The sequence below is a fragment of the Misgurnus anguillicaudatus genome, chromosome 18 (assembly GCF_027580225.2).
Source record: "Misgurnus anguillicaudatus chromosome 18, ASM2758022v2, whole genome shotgun sequence".
In the NCBI taxonomy this organism is placed as follows: Eukaryota; Metazoa; Chordata; class Actinopteri; order Cypriniformes; family Cobitidae; genus Misgurnus; species Misgurnus anguillicaudatus.
In genome coordinates, this window is record NC_073354.2 from 11,149,474 (window position 1) to 11,164,579 (window position 15,106).

A 15,106-nucleotide genomic window follows, 5' to 3' on the forward strand; every position below is an offset into this window, starting at 1 on the left:
CAGCGGAGGACTTTTATTTTGTTGAACAGACTTGAGGAACAACGGATGATGTCACATATTCACATTTTGGTTGACCAATTGGCGGAGAGGTGCGTCTAGCGACCGCCCACATGTCACAACGAATTTTAGAGTGGTTTATTCGTTTTTTACCAAAAAACAAAAAAACGAAAAATCAACCCGTAATCTCGTTTTTCGTCTTTCGGTAAATAACGAAAAAACGAACAAAGGGGCCGTTTTCTCGTTTCTGCTTATTTCATTTGAAGTTGAAAAACAAACTATCAAAAGGTACACGGACCCCCTACCAAGGTTATTTTCGTACACGAAAACTGAAACTAAGACTAAAACTATCAGCTAAAAAACATTTTCGTTAACTGAAATAAAATTAAAAATTCATAAGAAATGAAAAACTAAAACGAAACGAAACGAGCAAAGGTTATTGAAAAACTAACTGAAATAAAATAATAATTATCTAAAATAAATATTCGTTTTCGTAATTAATAAGCTCTCATCCCGTGGCGGAAAATCTGAACAGGCTTTATAATAGACCCCTTAATCGCCTATGTCACTGTGACGTCACCGCTCTAGCTGGAGGCAAAACATAAGGAAGAACTCATAACAGGCGCGCTAAAAGTTGAGGTTTTGACTTTAAAATGTCGTCGTCTTGTGTTTTTGGCAACCAAAATAGAAGGAACAGCACTTTTGGTTCAAAGCAAAAGTTTAACCGGGTCCCGGCAGACATTCCTTCAGAGAAATAAAAAGGACAATTGTGGTTGAATGGACGGAGACGATCGCAAATAATGCTCGTGTTTGCAGTGCACACTTCATATCAGGTAAATTAATCTATGCATCTGTGTTGGTGTGTTGGTCTTATCTAGTACAAATCAGCAAGTTTCTGTTTTATAGGTGATGATAAGTCAACCGTCAGTGCACTAGCTAGCTTAAATGTTAAACAAACATACAGCGATATGTGTGTGCCATCCTTTGAATGATCTCTTAAAATAATCCCCATTGCTAATCATAGTTAGCCCAGTGATAGGTTACATTAGACAATAAGCCTTGACAAAATTCCACAAACCAGCCGAAAATACTTCATATGTAGGAAATATCCAAAACCTGGTTAAAATGTTTCCAATGAGAACAAGATACAAGAACTAATTGTTACAGCGTTAATTTACAAAAATAGCTGTTACGCAGAGTAAGTAACGTTAACTTTACATATTCAGACAGTTCCGAACCTTCTTATGCATCTATGTTTAATAAATCCCTTCTAAAATGTCCTAGCTTACGCTTGTCAGCATTGCGTCCACGCCTCTTTTTGCCTCAAACTAATCCCCGCCCACCCAGAGACGTTGCAATGTTTACAAACTTTTAAGGAGTCTTTACTTGTAGATGGTGCTTATGCATGTGAGATTAGCTGAGGCTGACAGCAACCTCAGTTAACTGATAAATATGTCAGACAGTCTAGCTGCTGTTAGCTGCTAAACTATAGTTACTAAAACTATAACTGAAACTAAATAAAATAAAAACTAAATAGAAATGTGTTTGCAAAATAAAAACTAAACTAAAACTAACAAAACCATTCATGAAACTAACTAAAACTAAACTTAAATTTAAAGCAAAATTGAAAACGATACTAAAATAAAAACTAATTTAAAAAAGCAAAACTATAATAACCTTGCCCCCTACACATCCCCTCTCTTACAGTGTACATTTTAGGACATCCTGAGCGTTAACGAAAACGAACGAAAAAACGAAAACTAGGTGGGGAAAAACATTGTCGTTAACTGAAATAAAAATAAAAACGAGGCATTACAAAAAAACGATAACTAACTAAAACTGTAATGTGTGCCTGGCAAAACTAACTAAAATAAAATAAAATTATAGATTAAATGTCCTTAGTTTTCGTCTTTGTTAATGTCTTTCATAGAGCAAATTACGTTAAGCTTCAAATTCCTTTCCATGCGTCTCTCACTCGCGCTTCACACACACACATTCGCGAATTAATGACTAATTTAAGTTGATTCCTTACAGGGTGTTGCAAGTAAATGAGTCTTTTGAGTCGATTCTTTACAAAGTAAACGGGTCAAACTGTTTGAAGTGGTTTGCGAAGCAGTTTAAATGAATTGTTTAGATCGCTGGAAAAACTGAATCGTCTGATGCGGTTTTGCTCGTGTCTAGAAACACGCAGCACATAAAGAGTGTTGGATTACGTGAATATGATTTAACTAATCTTTTAACTAAAAGCAAAGCTTCACACGTGTACCCGCCATTATATATGCGCGGACCTGTTCGTCGTCAGAAACATTTAAACGCGCGCAACCTCCAGAAGCACTGTGTGAACACATGACTGCATGAAGAAAGTCCATCTATGATTGACGTTTGATTCGCTGTATACTGTACTGTGTATAATGTAAGTGCTCACACACACGTGACATGAGATTCACAACATAAGAAAACATGAGTTTTGTCTAAAATCAGTTTGTATTTCATGTAAGTGTAAACTGTCGATGTCCTCAGACCATCTAAGAGATTTTCTGAGTTAACTTTAATATGCATAACTGAATGCAAAACTGTGTCGGTTAACTTCTGATATTTCAGCTATAAGCTGTATACATCAACCTTAAGACACAAGTTAATTTCATAGAAATGCTTGTCTATTCTGTGTTAGTCTAAAGTATTCTTTAATATGTACTGTTTGTGTATTTTGCAATTTTACACATACATAGCCTACTGTAGGCTTACGTGCCTTTCAAAAGTTTTCAGACAAAACATGCAAAAATCCTCAGTTTGCTGTGGAGTCAAGAAATGTCTAAACATTAAAAGATGAATAAAAAAGTACAGAAATGTCACCTGTTTTAACATGCACAATATTCCAACTCAATGACACAACACGTTTGTATTTTAATACTATCTAATGTGGCCACGTTGAGACCATTGACTCAGAAGTGTTCAAGTAATGAACTGTGTCCTAATGCAGTGGTTCCCAAACTTTTTCAGCGTGCGGCCCCCCTTGTGTACGATGCATTCCTTTGCGGCCCCTCAAAGAAAATTTGTGACAAAAAACTGTTATAAAACTCATAATTTTACTAAAAAAAAAACATTAAATTATACAAAAAAGTAATGCTTTTGGTAAGTAGTCTTATTTTTTTAGGTTTAATTACACAGAATTCCTATAAAATTAATGTATTTCATAAAATGTCATTAAACTGGGGCCCCCCTGGCACCATCTCGCGGCCCCCCAGGGGGCCCCGGCCCCCAGTTTGAAAACCACTGTCCTAATGCATTAATTGTTCACACACATATGTAGTGTCAGTTTGATCCATTTATTTCGAGTTTTGCGTTTGGACACAACATACAATTCAGCATTAAAGGCTGTTTTTCTTTGTTGTTAAAGCATGTATGTGTTGAAGGTTAATAAAATGTGACTTCTGTACTTCTGACACACTGATATTCATCTTACCAATTTCTGGTCTCCACAGCAAACTTTTACTGTCCTGATCCTTGTGGTGTGTACTCTGTGTGCATGTATTTTTTCTCAAGAATAACTAGTAACTTGCTACTTGAGTATTTTTTTCTTTAGTTACTTGTACTTTTACTTGAGTAAAGTTTTTGTCTACTCTTTCCACCTCTGGTTATTTGTCATGTTCTTTTCTCAGATTGAGCTCCCTGACAATCTGACAGAAATGTCTTGTTGTGGCTTAAAAATGGGTTGAATACATGCGGTTCATGTATGTCTTCTTTAGTCTGTTGGCTCTTTAAGTTTTTTACTGGCACACATCACATCTTACTGTGGAGTGTTGAACTTGAGACTGTTTACATATTTGTGCCCATATGTACATTTTATGAACTGGTTTTATTTTTAAATTAATATTTTCTAAAATTGTATGACGTTTTTGTTGAGTTATTATCACACAATTCTTTTTCTGACCTTTTTTAATTCTTGCCCCTGACAAATAACCCAAATTACGAAAAAGACTAAAACTAACACTAAAACTAATAAAAACTAAACTAAAACTAAGCATTTTCATAAAATAAAAACTAAACTAAACTAGCAAACCCACTTTAAAAACTAATTAAAACTAAACTGAATTTGAAAACAAAAAGTCAAAACGAAATAAAAATAAAAACTAATGAAAAATGCAAAACTATAATAACCTTGGGCAGTACTCAGGCATCAGATAAAATGACTTGAACTGTATAACTAGTTTTAACAAACATCCCTCTTGTGATCATGACTTAATTTCTCGTAATCTCGAGATAACAAAAGTTGTATTCTTGAGATGTGAATAAAGCTTATGTGTACTCGATAAAAAGTATTGTTTTGTTTGTAAACAGCAAAAGCACATTTTGCAAAATAAGCATGGATGAACAAATGAGATTTTACTCGCTCAAGCTGAAATATATTTGTCAATATTTACAATTTTACAGTGGTGAATTTAGGGACCGTCTTTAAGTTACTCAATAATATACACGTTTTTTACTTTTAACAGCATTTAAATGGAATGACTGAAAGTCAACAAACAGTCACAAAACCACGTGTTTGTGTGGTTGTCAGCTATTATGCACACTTTTCAGATTTTTGATATTTATTTAAATAAACTGTTAAATACTATTGAAGGTAGAAACGTGTACAGTATTACTTTAGAGCTGGTCCCTAAATTCACAAACATGAACCGTCCAATTTTATTTACTTATTATTAAGTCTATCGGCTACACATTAGTTACACGTGTGGTAACAGCGAAGACCCCAACTCATATACATTAGCAGTCTACTTCAAAATACACTAAATATATTATAGACAGAAAATTACATTATGACATGTCAACTTTTGTTATCTCGAGATCACGAGAAAACAACTTTTGTTATCTCGAGATAATGAAAAAACAACTTTTGTTATCATTAGAAAGCCGTGATCACGAGAAAACAAGCAAGCAAAAATAATTATTTATTTTAGTCTAGGACTAGTCTAATCCCTGTCGGGGAATCCGCCCCTAAAAGTTTGACAGAATTACTACAGCCTAATAAGAACCTTTCCGAAAGCTGGAAGCAGGTAAAGATGAAAGAAGTCCTTGATATTATTATTATTATTATTTATTTAATTGCTACAGTCCACTACAATGCAGAACATTTTGCTTAAATTATTAGCAACTTTAAGGGGCAGTTTCCCAGACAGGGATTAGCTTAAACCAGGACTAGGCCCTAGTTCAATTGGGATATTGAAGTCATTTTTAAGTCATTACTGGTGTGCATCTTGAGACACAACACTTGCACTGACACATTTTACGATATGTCAGAGCAAGTTGTTTTTAATTAAAACAACATTAACATTTAAGTTAGTCTGGGTCTAGGCTTCAAACCTGTCTGGGAAACCGCCCCTAATTGTTTACCCTAAGACCTGGTGTGTCCACATACGTGGAAATAATTTTTTTTGCACCATTATACTTAGTTCTGTGTAACTGGAACTTGTTGTACACAAACGTGGACAAATACACTGCTTCATGTTCAAAGAAAATTTTTTAGTTATTATATTTATTAGTTCTTGCTAACCCCGAATCGCTGGAAGAAATCTAAAATGCAAGCCAAACCAAAGCATTTATCTTAGGTGGTTAATTATTTTATTTGCATAACAATCATGTGCAAAATCGTCTGAGGTCTGATGTGCGAGACTTTAGTCTTGACTATGTTTTCTGAGAACTGATGCTTTTGAGTCTGAGAGGCAATACCTTATCTGACACTGAGGTCTGAGGATGTCATAAAGAGAATGTCCAGTCTTACTTCTGATATTCTCATGTAAGTAACTCAAATATAACGCAAATGTATTGTAAGACATTCCAGTTCAGAGACAGTAATATTGTAATGTAACTAATTACTTTCAAATTACAGTAACTTGTAATATATAAGATATTACATTTTGGAAGTAACTTGCCCAATAATCTATAGAATTGATATTCTCAATTAGTCAAAACTTTAGAGAATACACAACCTCTTACTCAATACAATACTTCTGCTGGGTTATAATATTAGACAAAATGCATGTTGGGTTAATAAATAAACGTACAGTATGCTGAGTGTCATTTGAATGTCAGGTTGTTTCAACTCATAGTTGAGTTAACAACAACCCAGCAGAACTTCTAATTTAATACAACTTATAAGCATCACTGTGCTAATGTATTTCAACAACGTTTGTATTGCATTAATAGGCTTGCAATTCAAAACAGATTTAATTTACTTATAATTACAATGAGTCTGGGTGCCACAACTCTATGTGTAATGTTACACGTCAAGTAACACAAATATGGATAAAGACAATTACCAAGCTGTATGCTTGAAGGCACAGTAGCAACAATACAAACCAATTAACAATCATATAAATATGTAACTTGATTAAAAAATATGGAATTGTTATAAAGCAAAAATCGTTCCGGCCTAGTTTTAAACTATTTGACATTTGTGTACAAGGTCACCGTAATAGCCACTACATCAAGTCAAATTTATGCATTAGGTCATAAAAATTAAAATAATCAATGGTACGTATCTGACATTGAATTTTCCCTTCTGATGAATTTGGGACATTTAGCGGTGTGATGTGCGTCACAGGATGTCCAATTTCCATTCCATGCGAGGCGTTAAGAGAAAAAACATAAAATAAGAAAGGATGTTCTGTATCCTCTGATGTCTCTCCTTATTGATAATGGTCGTATAAGACGGCACAATTTCCACTTCAATGCAAGTGACTGATATCTACTTTATGCAGAAGTGATGGTTTCCTGTTTACAACCCCCCATCTCACCTAAGATACAAGTGTCTGAGAAGCCCTCTACCACAAGGGTCAGCTGATTTCCTGTGACCTCCCTATCTTCCTGTTTAGGCCTTGGCTAAAGATGTTTGTAATGCACATTTCATCTCTGTCTCAGTTTTGTCAGTCTACGCTTTCTCATACTGTATGTGAGCCTGTACCAGATTAAAGTCTCATAATCTGACAATGAGATTTTTGTTGGATCAAAGTTTGATATCATATCAATCACTGATTTCACATTGACTTCAACCTGTGACTTAAACTTAGTCAATATAAGAGATATATTATATATTTACACAGAATGTTCTTAGATGGTTAAATTTGATTATGAGACATAAACAAGGATTATAGAGGCAGGGTCACAAACAGTATTAATTGTGTATCGTTAATATATCCTGCAAGTTTCATGACTTGAGATTAGTGATGCACCGATGTATCGGCCACCGATATTTATCGGCCGATTTTTGATGAATTTGAAACCATCGGCATATCGGCAATAGCACGAGAGAGGCCGATACCGATTGTTTATTAATTAACTGCATAAAGAAATCCATTATATGTAAAAAATGAGTTAATGATGTTAATAAAATAAATGCTGAATAGCAAAAACCACCTTTGAAGGTTGTCATGCTGTCTTATTATATTTGTTTTAGCTTACTTTGTGCCTCTCTTATTATGTTGGTCAGTTGAATGTTAATTAGATCCAATCCATGTTCAGTAAAAATAATTTGATGCAGAAATAAACTAGCTAATAGACCAACTGTATAGTATTGTATACAAGTGTTTAATATCGGTATCGGCCATAAGTTGTCTGTTTAAATCGGAATCGGTATCGGCCCAAAAAAATCCTATCGGTGCATCCCTACTTGAGATGTCCTTATTATCAATAAAAAAGCATGTGTGTATTTATTATTTCCTTTAACTATTAAAAACATTACAATATCAACCACAAATATACTATAATAACATTAGGAATCACAACAACAAAACTCCAAAAGCAAACCTCCAAAACAGTCTACTGAAAACTGCTGGATTTGATGATGTCATATGGAAAAATTTGCATTTCATTTGCATATAACCATACAGCAAGACAACAAGATTGTAATAACAATCCGATTAAGATATGGGACAAATTTGTACTGTTCCTGGCTGTGATCTTTCAAAAGATCCCAACATCAGAGAAAATGAGTGTAGTGTATTTTAAAGAAATGTATAGTCACGTGATGCTGTTATTTTTCAGTACATTTTACCAGTGTTCGAATTGAGGGGGGGCTGGGGTGGTCCCAGACCTCCCATAACTATTAAAGGACCCCTATAAAGCACAAAAATATAAATTAGGGGTATTAAAATTTAAATTCCACATGAATTTAAGATTCTCGTGCTGCGTTGCCACAAAGTGATACTGTCCATTATTTGTCCCCATTTTGCAATAAACTAATTCAATAAACTTAATTCAAAAGATTACTGTCTGAAATAAATGTAAACTCTTGATCCACCCATTTTATCGAGGATGCATCCAGAGGTGACTTGTGCACCTAGAACGCATTTTGCGTCAACGTCAATGAAGCTTAAAACTTGCACAATATTCAAAATATTACTTTTTCTGTGTCATAAAATGTAGCTTTAAGAGCTGTTCAGTCGAGAATATAGATGAATAAACTTCAAATATGTGCTCAGTTAGTAAAGATTGCTCCTATATTAAAACTTCCTTTGGTAATGTGAGTTCTAGGGAATCAGTGGGTGGTCAGCGGCATATACACAGACGAGGGCAGCTTCATCTCGGCAAGTCCTTTTGAAATTTGCCGTTGTCTCAGTGCAGCTGTTCTGCCCTCCGGTGTCTGACGGTCAAACATAAAATATTCCCTCTAGAGAAATCTAACTAGCATTTTTTTGTCTCATCATATTATTTCTCTTTATTATTCATATGAAATATTTGTTATTATCCTTTTAACTGATGCTAAAGTAAAGTTTCATAAATGACATATTTTCTATATAATCTTAACACTGTAGTAAATTACTGCGCTTTACTTTTAACTGGATATTTTTCTTGCGTTTATTTCATGTTGTACAAACATTTTGTAGTATTAAAATAAATCGTTGTGTTTTATATCATACTTCATTTTATAATAAATATATTAAAGTTATTCAGGGTATTCACGTGTTGCCTTAACCACATATTAGGGTTTTTGCATTTTATATAGTTTGTTAAAAATGCATTAAAATAAGAATAGCCAGCCCAGGGCTGCATGTATTGGTTAGATTGAATGACGACCTCATGTACTCTGCTGTTCCATTTGCGATATAACCGGACACGCGTCCTCCCGTCCTCGGGAGTTAATTCTTTCGAGTCTGAACTTGCAAGTCCGAACTACGAAGGACGCAAGTCCAATGTTGACGTACTTGGTATTGAGAAATGGCCAATGTCTCTGCGAGCGGTTTTCACTTTGTTGAAGGTAAGAATCTTTTTAGGTTATATATCTTAAGTTATTATCTTTAGTAATCTATAGGGTTAGGGACTTCAAAAAAATCTTTTCAAACTATTGTTTCACAATAATTTTAGGGGTAAACAATGGTTAGGGTTTGAGTTAAGGGTAATTTGGGGTTTCTTTGATTAAAACGTTGATCCAGGACCATTAAAAAATGTTTTGATCCAGGATCACATCTTACTTTGTGAGATCACAGCGACCCTATAATGAGGGCGGGAGGGGGAGCCCCATAACCTTTGACATAATTTGAACACTGTATTTTACCAACGATTGTTTTGTGGACACGTCGCCATACAGTACATGCTGGCTTTTGTTGAAACTTTTGTTTTAGAAAGTTGCAATTGTAACACAAAAGTCACTGGTTTGAGTCTCACTGCCGGCAGGTTGCGACAGAGGTGCCCTGAGGAGCAAGGTACGCTTCCCCTAATTGCTCCCGAGGTTCGGCACTTAAAGCTGTCCATTGCTCCGGGTGTGTGCGTGTGTTCACTACTCACTACAAAAATGCAGAGGTCACATTTCGAGAATAGGCTTTCATAATCACTTGTCACTTTCACAATATTAGCTTGTCAAAGCTGATCTTTAGCCCCATGTTTCATAAACCACATTGACCACTGTAGCTGGTTTGTTGGAGGTCCTAGATAGTCTATGGGAATACGATTCCACGGTAGTGGCTTGAATCTCAGCCTACCGGGAAGGTCACCAAGACCTATTTGACTTTTTTAGCTTGCCCCACAGCATTCCACAACTTTTCCATACAATTAGGCTTAATCTAGTTTTTGATTTTCGATGTTCATACACAGGTATGCTGTGTAAACATCTCCTTGCTTGTTTCATTTACTGTATCTTGGCATATGTAGTTTGACTGGTTATGTTAGTATTTAACTGTATACAGTTTTTGCATGTTTTGTTAATCTCCAATTCTTCCAATATAGGCTAATTAAAATGTGGTTTCCACCATCCTAGGCCTTTGCCTATAATTAAGATTTTTTAAAATCTCTAAATGATTGTCAACACAAGGAGTCTATGATTTACTTATTTGGTAACAAATACTTTGCATTTCCAGTAGATTTTTAACCAGCATGTTTTATTTAATTTCAGCTTGGTCTAAATTTAATCTTATCCTGCCCCTTATCCACCTGAAGATATCAGTCATGTCCCATTACTTGACAAGTGATATTTATTATTTATTTATTTATTTAGATCCCGTATAATAAGTAAGGAATAATTGGGCCATTAAATTATAAAAAAATAATGCACACCCAAGGTGGTAAATAATTCAAAGGACCGGAGTCAATTATTCTGCTTATACCACGGTTACCACAAAAATTGCTTTAGTGCCTATTTTCAAGATATTTGAAAAGTTAGGTGTGCGGTTATAGAAAAATAATGCATACCCATGGAACATTTCTCAGCCAATCAGAACACAGCATTCAACATTGCACAGTGTCCCTAGAATAGATATTTGTTTAACCATTTCCCATAAATTCACCAACAACTATTTTTTTAACAAAAAATCTTTATCATTTACACATTCTCTAATTTTACAATCACTTTCATACATCCATACATTTTTTAAAGTGTTTTTTTAGTTTTTGTACTGCTGGGGCAGTTCTAGTGGTTAGAGAGTTGCCGGTTTGAGTTTTATGGCCGGGTGTGCCGTATGACTGTTGTGCTATTGAGCAATGTTGGTTTGTTGTTATTCAACCAGGGGGTACCCAACAGTTTAATATAGGAACATAAATGCCATTCTTCCCGGACGCGTCCTGGCCAGGATTTCAGGTATGTCTACTGGAAATCATTTTTGTCGACCACATACTTCATTTAGGTTTATTATTTTAGGTTCTATTTCAGAAAAGCAACCGTTACATTTTAAGGTAAGAATTAAACGATTGTATGTCTTACGTTTTTAACAGAAATGTGAGAACCTTAATGACGTTTGCGGTCGACAAATACAACTTCCGGAAGACGCACCTAAAATCCTGGCCAGGACGCATATGCGAAGAATGGAATGTATGGTCACCCTAGTTAAAACAACCCAGCATTGAAGCAATTTTAACCCAGCGGGGTGTTCTGTCCAATATTTACCTATTTTGGGTCAAAAATAACACATTTTTAGAGTGCATATGACATTAATAGAGTGGTTTATATCACTTTTCAAACTGAATAATATTTACACTATATTTTAATCCCAATTCTTTACCATATAATTTACATATACATCCTTTAATTTCATAACCACCTCTATACATTAATATATTGCTATAATCAACTGTTTAGTATTTGCATATGTTAACCTCTGTTCTTAACCATTGATACCCTTAAACTACACAATAGAGGTTATACATCCATGAATATATAGCTTAAATAAAGGGTATTTTTTTACTTTTTAAAAATGTATTTATGCAATATTTTAACCTCTGTTCCAACCAATTCCACAACTTAATCAATAAACTTTTTTTGGCAAATTTCCCGGAAGTAAATTACGTCTTGTTTTAAACATAAATTATGGTGTCTTAAATTTAACCAAGTCCAAAAAATTCTAAAGAATATCAAATTAGTTTGTTCCAAATGTCCAACATATCATTTGAAATAGCGTTTTTGTAGTACACATAGCAACTGCAACTGGTTAGGTATTTCCCCAGATCTTCACACAGTATGGAATGTTTGTGCTTCACTGTGCTGTTAAAGTTATACTTTTTTTTTTATTTAAAAACAAAGGTTCATAAAAACCAGATAACCCCCCTGCATCGAAGAAAAACATGTGTAGTGTTTAAAATAAGTAACATCGCTGTACCAAAAGGACTCTGAATCTGATAAATGGACATGTTTTCTGTAAATTGCAAGGCCACTGATGGTTAAAGACCTTTAAAAAGATTAAAGTTTGCGAAAAGTTTTAGAAATGACAAAGATTAAGATAGAGCTCTGCCCACACATGAATTACAGTATCAATGCAGCGCTTTCTGGAATCAGTGTTTTTCTGATTAATCATGAAAACCGTTTAAGACGTATGGCCCCATGCACAGAAGACCAGGTCAAAGTGAATAAATGCAAAGAACATTGTCAAATGAATTTACTTTACTACCCACCTTAACCCCATCCTGTCTATTTCCAAATTCACACTTTGCTATTGTAATGCCAAGTAGACTGTTGGGTAGATGTCTGCTGAAGCCTGTTTCTTGTGGGTATGCTTTTGCAACTTGCAATGATAAATTGTACAATGATAAGGGCTTCACAGTCACATGCAAACAGTGGGTATTGAAAAAACAAAAAAGGCCACGTGCCTTATTAACACATGGCCTAAAGTGACTTCATATTGTTTATGCGGTCACAACTTTGTAAGTTAAGTTATCTCATAATTTATAGCTTACTCATATTTACAATTCTGCCGTTATGTATGTTATACCAAAGCCATTTTATTTGCTTTGTCCTTAAGGCCCAAAAGAAACAAACCCAGAAAACCTGTTGGATAAATTAAATGAGGAAAATGGTCACCCAACAATGGGTTATGGATGGGTAAGTAATGAACTGAGTCGTTGGTTGCAATTTGCACTCTCACTGCTAAATGCCGCTAAAATCTAAACAATGCACCTTTTAAACAACCTAAGATTTTAAGTTGAAACAACATACACTATTTTGGCAAACGTTTTGGGACACCTGTCCAAATCATTGAATTCAGGTGTACCAATCACTTCCATGGCCTCAAGTGTATAAAATCAATCACTTAATCATGCAGACAGCTTTTACAAACATTTGTGAAAGAATGGATCGTTCTCAGGAGCTCAGTGAATTCAAGCGTGGTACAGTGATAGGTTGCCACCTGTGCAATAAATCCATTTATGAAATTTACTCACTACTGAATATTCCACGGTCAACAACAAATCTTAAATTTTAAAACAAAATGGAAGCAATTGGGAACCACAGCAACTCAGCCACAAAGTTGTAGGCCACTTAAAATCACATAGAGCGGGGTCAGTGCAATAACTACAGACCTGCAAACTTCGTGTGGCCTTCAGATTAGCTCAAGAACAGTGCGTAGAGAGCTTCATGGAATGGGCCGAGCAGTTCCATCCAAGCCTTACATCACCAAGGTCGGATGCAGTTGTGTAAAGTACTGCACCACTAGACTACAGAGCAGAGGAGACTTGTTCTCTGGAGTGATGAATCTCGTTTCTCTATCTGGCAAACCGGTGGAAGAGTCTGGGTTTGGTGGTTGCCAGGAAAACAGTACTTGCCTGACTGCATTGTGCCAAGTGAAAGGTTTGGTGGAGGGGGGATTATGGTGTGGTAGTTTTTCAGAGGTTGGGCTTGGCCCCTTAGTTCCAGTGAAAGGAACTCTTAATGCTTCATCATGTCAAGACAATTTGGACAATTTCATGCTCCCAACTTTGTGAGAACAGTTTGGGGATGGCCCCTTCCTGTTCCAACATGACTGTGCACCAGTGCACAAAGCAAGGTCCATAACGACATGGACAAGCGAGTTTGGTGTGAGGAACTTGACTGGCCTGCACAGAACATCTTTGGGATGAATTAGAGCGGAGACTACGAGCGAGGCCTTCTCGTCCAACATCAGTGTCTGACCTTACAAATGTGGTTTTAGAAGAATATGGGAAAATTCCTATAAACACACTCCTAAACCTTGTAGAAAGTCTTCCAAGAAGAGTTGAAGCTATTATAGCTGCAAAGGGTGGGCCAACTCCATATTAAATCCTATGGATAAGAATTGGAGGTCATTCTGGTTCATGTGCATATAAAGGCAGGTGTCCCAATACTTTTGGCAATATAGTGTACCTAGCCAGCCCAGTCTCACGAAATTTTGTAATATAGTCACGTAACTTTTTGATTCTTTTTGCGTGATATTGTCACGAATTTCCGTGTTTTTTGTGATCGTATCACGAATTTCTGTTTACGTGTCATTGTCACATATTTGTTACTCAACTGTTTTGTCCTATTTTCTTACCATTGTCATAAATGGTCATAAAATGACATCCTTATCCAAACCCAACTCTAACCCTAACGCCAGGCGACAATGATTTAAAAATCAGAAAATATAAAAAATAAATCAAAAACATTGTATAAACCAATACTTACTTAAGTGACATCCTAACGCAAACACCAAATCTAACCCTAAAGCCCGGAATACACTGCACGATTTTTGTCCTCTTATAAGATCATAAGCTTATCACACTGTGCGACATGTATCGTTTACACTCGGGTACGAGAGGCGTGTAGACTGTACGATGATGACACGGAAGCTTCGGCGGCTGCGTCACACGTTGCGCAACGTCACCAGCATGCGCTCGTGGTAAACAAATACCGGCGCGCAGGTCGTGGCAGCAAACACACTGTGCGGTGATCATGCCGAATTTATGACACTGCCAGAAAACTATCGTAGGCTATCTTTGGACCCAAGACCGGGAAAACGGCCGTCTTTGAACCTCTCTCACTGTACGACATAGGACCACCGATGGAGAGCCACGATCACAGAAATCGCGAAGATAGTTTCACGATGGCAATCTTTCATCTGGGACAGACAACCAATTATCGTGCAGTGAATCCCGGCCTTAAACCGAAGCGACAATGGTTTGAAAATAGGAAAAAGCAGTTGAGTAACCAAAACGTTACAATGACACGTAAACAGAAATTGGTGATACGATCACGGAAAAAATTGAAATTTGTGACAATATCATGAAAAAATAATCAAAAAGTTACGTAACTATATCACGAAATTTCGTGAGACCGGGTAGACCTAACATAGTTTAAATTACAACCGAAGTGGTTTGGTTCATCCCTTTTTGACCCATCACTGTATTGAAAATAACCCAG